The sequence below is a fragment of the Eschscholzia californica genome, unplaced genomic scaffold (assembly GCF_041429995.1).
Source record: "Eschscholzia californica isolate CP2 unplaced genomic scaffold, dmEscCali1.0.p SCAF_6, whole genome shotgun sequence".
Taxonomy (NCBI): Eukaryota; Viridiplantae; Streptophyta; class Magnoliopsida; order Ranunculales; family Papaveraceae; genus Eschscholzia; species Eschscholzia californica.
This window is the reverse complement of record NW_028238483.1, coordinates 22,505,232-22,517,766: the sequence shown is the minus strand read 5'-3', so window position 1 is coordinate 22,517,766 and position 12,535 is coordinate 22,505,232. Positions and strand designations below refer to the sequence as shown.

Here is a 12,535-nt window from a genome sequence, read left to right as displayed (position 1 = left end):
TTCCTCCTCAAAGACAATGTCTCTGACCTTATTTCTCCCCCCAAACTCAACATCCTAAAAAAATACTGCAGTTCCCGTCTCAAAAATAGACTTTCTTGTGGGATCATAAAATTTGTAGCCCCTAGATCGCTCTGAGTATCCAATAAAGTAGCTGCTTATTGTTTTGGAGTCCAACTTCTTTTTATTTGGCCTATAAAGCCTCGCCTCAGATGGACATCCCCAAATATGTAAATGCTTTAGACTTGGCTTTCGCCCAGTCCAAAGTTCATAAGGTGTTTTAGCAACTGCTTTAGATGGTACTCTATTAAGGATGTAAGCTGCTTTCTTTAATGCTTCTCCCCAGAGTGACTCTGGTAAGGTAGAATGACTGATCATACTCCTTACCATATCCTTAAGAGTACGATTTCGCCGTTCAGCTACACCATTCATGCTAGGAGAACCTGGCATGGTGTACTGTGGAACGATTCCGCATTCCTCTAGAAAGTTAGCAAATGGCCCTTGACGTTGTTCACCTGAACCGTCATATCTGCCGCAGTATTCACCACCACGATCAGATCTAACGACTTTTATTTTTGCATTGAGTTGATTTTCAACTTCAGCTTTAAAAGCTCTGAACACCTCTAAGGAATCAGACTTTTCATGAATGAGATATAAGTAACCATATCGAGAGAAATCGTCTATGAATGATATGAAATATCGTTGACCATTCCAAGAAGCCGAAGGGAATGGCCCACGTATATCAGTATGAATCAATTCTAAGACGCCTGAAGCTCGAGTGGCACCTAATCTCTTCTGTTTGGTCTGTTTGCCTTTTATGCACTCTACACAGACATCTAAGTCTGAGAAGTCAAGTGAATCCAAAATACCTTCTGACACCAACCCTTTGAGTCTATTTTTAGATATATGACCCAAACGCTTATGTCATAATTTTGCTGAATTCACTTCAGTAATCTTTCTTTTCGTTCCCCGTGTTTCCACGTGCAAGGTTTCATTATATGAGTCAATAGTGTCAAGCAAGTATAGCTTATCATAAGCACTTAGAGAACCAGTACCACAATTATTTGAATTTAAAGAAAGACTAAACTGATTGTTTCCAAATGAACAATGATAACCTGATTTGTCCAAAACAGAAACTGAAACCAAATTCCGTCTGAATGACGGTACAACAAAAGTGTCTTTCAAATCCAAATAAAATCTAGTTCCTAATAATATCCTGAAATGACCTATTGCCTCGACCTCTACCGCCTGCCCGTCTCCCACATAGATGTATCTTTCACCATCAATTGGCTTTCGGTAGCTCAGACAACCCTGCATAGAAACACTAATGTGAGTAGATGCACCTGAATCTAACCACCACGTGTTTCTAGGTACTGAAGATAAATTAACTTCAGAACAGACCAAAGTTAAGAACATACCCTTCTTGGCACGCCAAGTAGCATACTTCGTACATTCTTTCTTTACATGTCCAGGTTTTCCACAAAAGAAACAACCATTTTCTTCCTTAGGTTTCTTTTGTTCTGGACCCTTAGCAGCTTCATTATCCTTATTCCTTTTCTTGCCCTTCCCTTTTGAGGTACTGGCCAAATGAGCACTTTCAGATTTCTCATGCTTCACCCTTTCCTCTTCTTGCACACAATTTGAAATGAGCTCATTAAGAGTCCACTTCTCCTTCTGGCAGTTGTAACTGACCTTAAATTGACCAAATTGTGCAGGAAGTGAGTTCATTACCAAATGCACGAGTAAGTCCTCAGACAGCTCGAGCTTCAGTGCCTTAAGTTTGGAAGCTATATGAGACATCTTCATGATGTACTCCCTTATGTTTCCCTTGCCTTTATACCTCATAGAAGTCAGGTTTGCCAAAAGCGTTCCTGTTTCTGCCTTATCGTTCTTTTCATACCTTTTTTCGATTCCGGCAAGGAAATCAATGGCCTTAGTTACCTCAGCAGAGATTGCGCCTTGAAAGCTTCTGGAATGCCGCGCTTAATGATCATGAGACTCATGCGATTGGAGCGATCCCACCTCTCATAGTGTCTCCTTTCATCAGGAGAACTATCATCCGTAAGAGGGGCGGGTTGCTCCACCCTAAGTGCAAGATCCAGATCCATGCAGCCCAGAACGATCTGAACGCTCTCTTTCCAGTCCTTAAAGTTATTCCCATTGAGAATGGGAATGTTGTTAGCATTCATTGGTATATTTGCAGCAACTACACAGAGAATAGACATAATAAATTTACATGTTCACATCATAACTAAAGTGAGATTTAAAATTTAAACAATAACTAGATACATAGCAGAATACCGAGCACAACATTAGCATCAAGTCTTTGGACAGTAATACTAATTTGTAAGTGGTATCTCTGTTGCAGTAATCAAATATAGACGATAAATCCTGTCAAACAATAAGTCTATCTTTGGACCAACTCATTATTCACATGGACACCTTACAATCATCTCACATTTATCACCGCAGGTGTATATGTAGTTCGACCAAATATTAAACTACCTTTGGGTCGACTTAATACCCGCATGAATTTACATACACACGACCTGCTCTAACATTGTCATTGAACTAATCTACATAAAAGAGGTCACTTTGGCGACATTTTACTTCAATTAGTTCTATCAAATGTCGGATATTAGTTGAGGGATGTATCAGTTATTAGTTGTTTAAATTTTACAAAATAAATGTTCAAAAAAGAACCTTTAATTTGGTCTGTAATTGACCCAGTCAGATCTGTCTGACTCAATAAGTCAGACCGGTCTAACACACTAAATGATCTGTCTGACTGAGACCAATCAAACACTGTGGGGAATGAATTCCTACCATTTTCCTTCTTGTTTTTTTTTTCTTAAATAAAAAAACAGGAACTTAATTAATAAAAGAAAATCTTGATCCAAATTTTGATAAATAATAGTTTTTAATCCAATATGTTTTCACATAATTTTGATAAATCAAAGATTTAAATCAATATCAAAATTTTAATAACATGTGTTTATACTAAATTCATTGTGTCTATAAAACTTTCAATCAAAATATGTAAGATCATTATGTTTCAATTTTATATCAAAACTTTGATCCTTAAACATTGAAATGGAACCAAATCACATGATATAAATATTTATATGTCAAAATAACCTATCTACAAATTATCCGAACTTAATTTTCATGGAAGATCAAGATAACCCCAAGTTTTAGACATAACAAAACCTTGATATATATTCAAAAGATAAATCAAATACCATAGACTCCTAAAGTTCTAAATGAACCTTAAAATTGGAGTGGCTCTGATACCAATTGTTAGTCAATATTTAACCTTACATGCTTAAACTAATCATGTTATAAGATGATTATTATGAAATCAAATAACATGAACAAGCATACTTACATAAACTCCAAAAGATTCATAGAGATGAAATAATCACGGAAGCTTACCTTGATCCATAGCTAAAAGATGGTTGGGTAGGGTTGATCTTCCACTTGGTTCTTCTTCCTTTAGAATCTCTCTTGTGATGAAGGGATTTCACACTTAACCAAAATGTTGAGATTGGGGAAGAAGCCCAAATGGGGACCATAACCCCTATTTATAGACTTTTATTTCTAATTTGGCCCCTCATCAAATTAGAAATCACTTAATGGTCTCTACACGTTTATTCCATGACAATTTGATACCCACTAGTCAAGTCAATCCATATTAGACCACTTTACGACTTGACAATTACTGAGATAGCCATACACATGTCTATACATATGTGAGCCCACATATGTTGGAATTTCTTCCAACACTTTGATCTTTGATTGTTTTTATTTTGTTGAAAGATTTGATCATTGATGTCGTTGTTGCTTCAAATTCGTGGAAGCTATGAAACTCTTAATGAATTTGTGTGATCATAGTAAGGAGTAAAATCTAATTTGGCCTGCACATACACATGCTTATGAGTTTCTAAATATGGTATTTAGATACATCAATCTAGGATTGGGTGGCAGATATCATCTTGCTGAGCTAAATAAACTAGGGGTGGTCCAAAGTGCAATATTGACATACAAGGGTAAAGTAGGAATTCTTGAAAATATCTCTAGAGACAGAATATTCCAAGGTGATTATGTCAAAAAGGAGTCCAAATTGCAACTCTAGAAAAAAGGAGTCCAAACAGCAAGTCAATTATACGAAAGGGGGTTGAGGGGTGGCCCTGGGCCAAAGCAAACAAAGCGTCGCTTCAGGCCACCGGCTTTTAGGGGCCACCAAAGACATTAATTTCTTTAGGAAATATACAAGAAGCCCAACTCTTAAAGAAAATTATAAGGGCCCATTTAACAAATGTTAAGTACAAAGGGCCACCAAATATTTTGCAGTACTTACGGTTTTCATGTAATACATTTTACAATTTGATAGAAAAGGGCCACATTTTCAGACCTCGCTTCGGGCCACCGAAAAGTCAGGGCCGACCCTGGGGGTTCAAACAACAAATCACCCTAAAAAAACGATCAACAATTGAATATCCACTATCCATCATGCCCGATCATATATTGATATATAATATAGAAAAGATAATAATAAATGGTTTAGTTTGATTTTTGCGGTTATCCGTCAAACAAATTCATAGACTAAACCAAACTCTTCGATTTTAACCGTTAAGCATCCGAACCAATCCGGATAACTATTAGATCGGTCTCCAAACTGCCCAAACCTGTTTGAATTTAATTGATTTGGAGTTCTAATACTAAAACGTACACCCCTAGTGTCAGAGGCGCGGCGTAGGATGCTTGTGGGTGCCCAAATTGACACATTCCCACCACTAGTAACACACACTTCGAGCTGTCCAACATTGGTAAGAACTAAGTAGTTTTTCCTTTTCCCTTCTCCTCTTTGGGTTGTGTTGTTGTTTTCAGGCTGATCCAGGATTACTCTCGGGCTCGGCGAACCCTTAGATAGAGGTGCCTCCAGCCCTCCTGCTAGTTAGCCGGGGGTAAGGCCCATCAAGAGGGTTGGTTGGGGGCTGCCCCTACATCTCTACTGTGTTTCTCTGCTATGGACTGCCCCTCAATTCTGAGTTGGAATGTTAGAGGCGCCTCCTCTTTCATAACACGTAAGAATATACTATCCATTGTTAACAACAAAAATCCGGATATTATATTCATCTCGGAAACTAAGAACAAATCAACAACCATGAACAAATTAATACCCATAAGCAAACAATATTCCAACTTCTACGTGGACCCGATCAATAAAGCTGGAGGACTTGCATTATACTGGAAACATCACTTCAACATCAATATTATTTACGCTGACAACAATATCGTACATTTTGACTTGAAAAACAATAAAGACTCGACTGCCGTACAGATCACTGGGTTTTACGGCTCCCCTTATAATAAGAACAAACTTAAGCCGTGGAAGAACATGTTGAATATTCATACTAATAATGAGCTCCCTTGGATTCTTCTAGGAGACCTTAATTGCATTCTGGACCCGTCTGACAAGAGTGGGGGCTTAACCGGCTCTAACTCCAACACGAGCAGGATTATCGATATTATTAACGAGTTAGGTCTTATGGACTTGGGCTTTCAGGGTCACCCATTCACATGGTGTAACAAGCAGTATGGTGAAAATCTTATTCAGGAGAGACTAGATAGGGCACTGGCTAACCTTCACTGGCTGCGACTTTTCCCTAACTCTGGAGTCTCTCACTTAGAAGCAGCCGGGTCAGATCATCTCCCTATCTTCCTGAATAACATCACCAAGTATCAGAATAGTCCTAAAACTTTCAAATTTATCAGGACGTGGATGTCTCATCCAGAGTGCTTTGGTTTCATAAAAGATAGCTGGGATAATATCAAGCACAACAAAGGTCAGCACAGCATTCAGTGGGATCTCAAAAAACTTAGCAGGAACCTTACACTCTGGAACAAACAGGTGTTTGGGAATATCGACAACAAGATAAAACAGATCACAGCAAACATCCTTAACGCAAAGAACAAGGAAGACTATAACAGAATGAGCATAGAACTGGAAGAATTATATAATCAACAGGAGAGCATATGGAAGGAGAAATCGCGCAACAACTTCATCAAGTTAGGAGACAAGAACACAAAATATTTTCACTCCCAAGCCATTCAACATAACAGAAATAATAAGATCAACGCCATCAAGGATAGTAATGGGGACTGGAAGGAAGACATTAAAGAAATTCAGGACATCTTCACCTCTCATCTTCTGCACATCAGTACCACCATCAATCCTAGCACAGAACCTGAAACTGTTTAACCCCACTATCACTGAAGAACAGAACCGGACCTTCACGGCCATTCCTAATAATGAAGAGATAGACTGGGCTATCAATAATCTGAAAAAAGAAGCGGCGCCGGGTCCTGATGGTTACCCCCCTCACTTTTATCAGTCGAATTGGGATACTATTAACTCAGATATTTATGTTATGGTTAAGGATTTTTTCTCTTCAGCGATCCTCCCGCCCGAAATTAACCATACCCATATCTGTCTTATTCCTAAAACGGCTACACCGCAAACTCCGGCGGATTATCGACCTATCAGTTTGCTCAATACTACCTATAAGGTTATCACAAAACTGCTGGCAGATAGATTCAAGCAGACTCTCAATCCGGTCATATCCCCCTTCCAGGCGGCTTACGTCCCGGGAAGACAGATTACGGACAACATCATCATGGGCCAGGAGATCATTCACTCTTATAAGCATATGAAGGGTGCAACGGGTTACTTTGGACTTAAATTAGATATGTCCAAAGCGTTCGACAGAATAGAATGGAACTATATTCTGAATATTATGAGGAAATTAGGCTACAATGAGCATTGGATTAAGATGATCCAAGTCTGCATTACTACTTCTTCCATGGCGGTGCTGGTTAATGGTAGACCCGGGTCTACTTTTAGCCCTACGAGAGGAATTAGACAAGGGGACCCACTGTCACCGTTCCTATTCACTTTGGCTATGGAAGGCCTCAGCCGGATGCTAATGGATAAAAACAACCTTCATAATCAGGACAATTTCATAGGCTTTCACACCAATCACTTAGACATGGAGATATCGCATTTGCTTTTTGCAGATGACTGCATTATTTTTGGTAAAAACTCTATCGACAATGTTCACATTCTTAAAAACATTTTGCAGGACTTCAGCGAGTCTTCTGGGCAGATGATCAACTATGCCAAATCAAATATCTTCTACTCGAAGAACTCGCACCCGAAGTTCAAACGAATGATCATGAGAGCACTTAAGGTGAAATATGCCTCTACGTCAGAAAAATATCTGGGTTAGCAGCTTTTCATCGGACCTCAAAAAACCGCGATATTTAAAGACATCTTGGATAATATTAAAAAGAAGCTCAATAAATGGAATCACAATTTCCTATCGCTGGCTGGTCGCACGGTTGTAATTTCAACCATAGCGGCGGCTGTACCCCGATATCAGATGCAATGCTTTGCCATCCCCAAAGGGATCAGCAAAAGCATCAAGGCCGCTCAGCGGGACTTCTGGTGGGGTAAGTCTAAAGGTATACGTACTAAGGCTTGGTCTGATATTTGCACTTCTAAGAAGGAAGGGGGACTGGGCATCCACTTGCCAGAACTCGACAACACAACGCTCCTCACGAAAATGACTTGGAGGCTTAGGAATAACCCGGAAGCTATTTGGGCTAAACTTCTCAAATGCAAATATTATCCTAACAAAGATACCCCGGGTCCGGCCAAAGCTCATCATTCCTGGACCTGGAAAAACATAAGGAAACATTACGGCTATGTTGAAGAGCTAGCAATATGGGAAGTTCACACAGGTAAGGATATAAACATCTGGACTGATAAATGGATCCCTGAAATAGAAACTAATGTGGTGAATAATAATAACTCCAATTTAACTAAAATTTCACAGCTCATTAGCAACAACCAATGGGACTTAGATATCCTTAAAGAGAACTTCGATGCTAGCACCCAGAACCTCATCAAGGCAATCCCAGTTGAATCCGAAGGTCAAGATCAATTAAAGTGGCAACTCTCCAAATCAGGTAAATTTACAGTTTCGTCGATGTATCAGCACTTAAGCTCTAGGAATAGTGTACGTAGCTCCAATCACAATAACTGGAAATTTATATGGTCTTTGCCGGTGGTACCTCGCATCCAGTTCTTCATTTGGAAAACTTGTAACAAGGCTCTCCCAGTCAGAGCCAGAATAGGGAAATATATTGGAATGATCGAGAATTGCCCGAACTGTAGCGAGGTTGAATCCATTGAACATGCCCTTTTACACTGTGCTATTGCGAGAAATATATGGTTCCACTATAACATCAAAACTGAAAACATTGCCTCTATCGAAGAATGGATTTTCTCGTGGGAAGAACAGCCTGACCTCTGTTATACTAGTAACAATATTCACTTTGCTACAATCCTGTGGATCTTGTGGAAAATGCGATGTGACCATTGCTTTCAGCATGAAATCAACGACCTTTCAAAAATTATAAACATGATACAACATTACCCGAACAAGGTCAAAACTCCGAAACTGAATAAAGAAAAAACAAGTGAAAAATGGCAGCCGCCGGTGAATAATTTCATCAAGATTAATGTCGATGCATCCTTTCTCAACATCACTTCAACGGTCGGTCTCAGCATGAGAGCTCATGATAGTGGAGCTAAATTCATTGAAGCTCAGATCAAATCCTCTAGAGCCAGGAATAGTGAAGAAGGCGAAGCTCAGGCTATCCTCCTAGGGATGGAATGGGCAGCAGACAAGCTTTACAGCTCGATTATCATTGAAAGTGACAACGCAAACCTGATACAGCATATCCGCAACAGTAGTCACTCTATCCAATGGCAATCGAAGATTCACATCAAGAAAATCAAGGATAAATGCAGTTCGTTCGAGGCTATCCAATTTCATCATGTTAAAAGGGCAGCAAACTCCCATGCAGACAAACTGGCGAAATGGTCGAGGAAGCATAGTCATACTAAAATATGGCATAATATCCCTTATTTTCTAGTTTCTATGTATTGTAAGAACTCTTTGCTTCATTAATGCTATGGTATTTCAACAAAAAAAAAAAAAAAAAACCTAAGAAGTAACCCAACCAGACTTACCCACTTACCCAGGGTCCACTTATATCAACATGGGACGAATTTATAATTAATTGGCAGCCGGCAGGAGGTTTAATTATTTATATAATTTTGGTTTGTATATTTTTTTTTTGTTGAGGATTTTTGGTTTTGTACTAAGACAACATTATATATTTAACATTAAAACGTGTTTGTGTTAAAGGTTGATCCCATTAAACTATGGAAGCAAAGAGTCTTCATATATAAACATGATGTGCGTAGTCGCATGCACTATGGATGCAACTCTTTAAAATGTGGGGTTACTTTCATTTTAAAAAGTTATGGGGTCCTTCATTTGACGTTTTTAATTCATCTATGGAACAAATGTTCAATACTATTTGATATAGTGGTTGGACATCCATTCTAAAATTGTAGAGATTTTAGGTTCAATTCTCATAGAAGTGAAAATCTATGACTTTTTTTTTTTAATTTAGGGTATAGATAAGGTAGAGGGGAGAACAAGTGAGCTTTAAAGCCCCATACGATGACCATAAGACTCCTTTTAAGACCCCTAGCTCTACAATATCTTTGTAATGGTAGTTATAGAACTTATTCAATTGAGGATGTATATATGTCATGTAATGTATAAGGAAAACAAGAAAGTGAATGCAAGTCGTAAGAATAAAAAAAGATAATGTACTCGAGTAAGAGCATCTCTTTAATTAGAGTGTTGAAATGAAAAAGGTTTTTTAACCGAACTTCTAAGATTTTATGTGGCAATATAAGTTTTAGAGTTTTTTTTTTGTTGAAAGATATAAGTTTTGGAGCTTAAATGTCCAGTTAGAGCATCTCCAGTGCAACAAGAAAAACACTAAAAATCAAAGGTGTCAAGTGTGAGAAATGGATCTCTAAAATGTCTCTCTTCCATTTGGTCTTTAGATGTACAATATTAAAACGACTTCTCAATAATACATGTTGTCATATTATTTTAGACATTGAAGTTGAATTTTACACTAGATATGTGTTTTAATGAAAACTCCAAGAAATTCTACGTTACACTTTAAGTTTTGAGTTAATTTTGTTTTGGCCTCCAATTTGAGATAATTAAACTAACTGTTTTGGCCCCTATAAGTGTCTGCCATTTTGATTTGGCCTCTAAAAGCCACAAAAATAACATTAAATTGTTTTTGGAAATTCTCTTAGGGCGAAACATAATCAATTCTTACGAATCTTAAAACCTTAACTTTACCTTATCTCTTCCACTTCATTCCATCTCTCCTCCACTTTATTCGATCTCTCGTTCACTTCATCTCTACCTCTCTCTCCTCACCTATTTTTCTGGCAGAAGGCCACCACCAGCGACGACTTTTAACCCAATATTCTTGAATTTCTTCTTCCTCTCTTTTCTCGCTTCATGTTCCCTTTTCTCTTCTTCTGCTTCTTCTCCTCTTCCTCCCCCTCCTCTCCATCTTCTTCTTCCCTTTTTTCTTGATGAACCAAAACCAATCATGTAGGCATGAAGATAAACTAAACACGTAGGTTTCGAATGAAACTTCTTTTATTTTAGTGGAGATCCATTATGTTTATGTCTCGGACGAATATATAATTACAATAGGCCAGCGCTTTGGGGAAAGCTAAATAGTTTCCGGGGTGTGAAGACTTGGTAAAAAATTGGTCAATTTTGTTTGACAATTTTATTTAGGGGGAAAGCAAAATAGCTTCTCCACCTCAGCTCTCTCTCTCCACCTCACTTCTCTCCCTCCACCTCATCTTCTCTCTCTCTTCTCCGATATGTCGCGACCGGAAAATTTTCCGGCCGGCGGCGACCATGAAATTTTTTTTTTTTTTTTTCTCTCACATCTCTCTAAACTCCGGCGAAGGGAAACCCCCTTCGCCGGAGTTTAGAGAGAGAGAGATGTGAGAGAAAAAAAAAATTTCATGGTCGCCGGCCGGAAAATTTTCCGGCCGGCGACCTATCGGAGAAGAGAGAGAGAAGATGAGGTGGAGGGAGGTGAGGGGGAGAGTTTTTTATTTTGAACCATATTCTCCATAAAATATGCTTCCCCGGAAATTTTTCAAAATTTTGCATATTCCCTTTAAAATTTCACACCCCGAAAACTATTTAGCTTTCCCCAAAGCGCTGGCCTTACAATATTATACGATGTTTTGTGAATAGCACGTTGTTGATGACTAGGCTCTACTTCGATTGAGTCACAAATAGCCTATGTGGGCCTATAAAAAGGCCACTCAGGTCATAAACAAGATGTGCTATCTGTATTGTATCTTTGCCAGAGGGAAGAAGAGAAATCAACATAGTAGAAAAAGAGAGAGAGAGAGAGAGAGAATGGGCGGAAAGATGAATGTAACAATGATAACTGCGCTGCTCTTGGTAGTAGTTGTGGCAACTACATCTATTCTCACAGGGGAAGCGGTCAAGGTTGATGCAAACGTCGGTTCCAGTGGCATTGATGTGTCCGCCGGTATGATTAACATTTCTTTATATTTTAATGGCTTTTGCCTACTCGGATCAAAAGTTCATGGCAAAAAAAGACATAATCACAAAGAAAGAAAAAAAAACGATAGCATTTTTTAACATGTAATATATGTGTCTAGTTATGCTTTGAGGGGAAATATTATCCGGCATTGTCTGGACATATACAACTATAAACTAGATAAATCTTGGCGAGCGATCTTTTCATTACAAGCTTGTTTTGAAAGAGAGTTAGGTCAGATGGGTTCTACAGATGCAAAACAATTCGAATTGCACAGATACCGTCTAACTTGATTATTGATTACAGTATTTTTATAAGACATGTTTGGAGGTTAAGATGAAAATATTTTCAATTCTTTTTCAATCCCTTGAATATTGCTTTATATCACCAAATTTTTGCTACATTGTACTCTTAAAACTAAATGTATTAAGTACATTAACTAAAATTATACATCTTAATGGTATGTCTAACACTACTAATTATGTGGAATAATTCCAGAGACATCGCCAAAATGCTGCCGTGATCGTAGATGTGTAACAGAAATTGCTACCAATTGTAAGTGTAAAGATCGCATGCCCTCGTGCCCTGTAAAATGCAAGAAGTGTGACTGCGACAATTCCCAACCTCCGCAGACCAGGTGCACCTGTAATGACTGGAAACTGCAGTCCAAGGCTCTTCCCGAATGTTAACCAACTCCCAGCAGTTGATGATTATGTCAACTTATCCGCATTAAAGAAAAGACTGATACTATTCATATATGCATCAATTTGTTAGAGTATATTTTCTCAATAAAAATGTATGCTTGTGTGCTTTCTCTAGTGTTTGTTTGCTTGTTTTGATGGAATAAGGCATATTGCATTTTTTGGGTTGTAAAGTAGACCGTATCAGCTTGTTTTGATCCCAAGGTCTACTTTGTGGGTTAAATAATATATTTGTTGTTGAATTCATAAGCATTAATTTTTAACATGATATAATTCTATTTGGTGAA

At 38.3% G+C, this 12,535-nt stretch overlaps 1 long non-coding RNA gene across 1 annotated transcript; it reads left to right on the top strand.

Annotated features, from left to right (window-relative positions):
* Positions 1 to 11,306: 11,306 nt before the first annotated feature.
* On the top strand, positions 11,307 to 12,535 carry LOC147532521 (uncharacterized). Its single transcript, XR_015227807.1, has 2 exons — positions 11,307 to 11,535; positions 12,046 to 12,535. It is a non-coding gene; the product is annotated as an uncharacterized LOC147532521 (long non-coding RNA).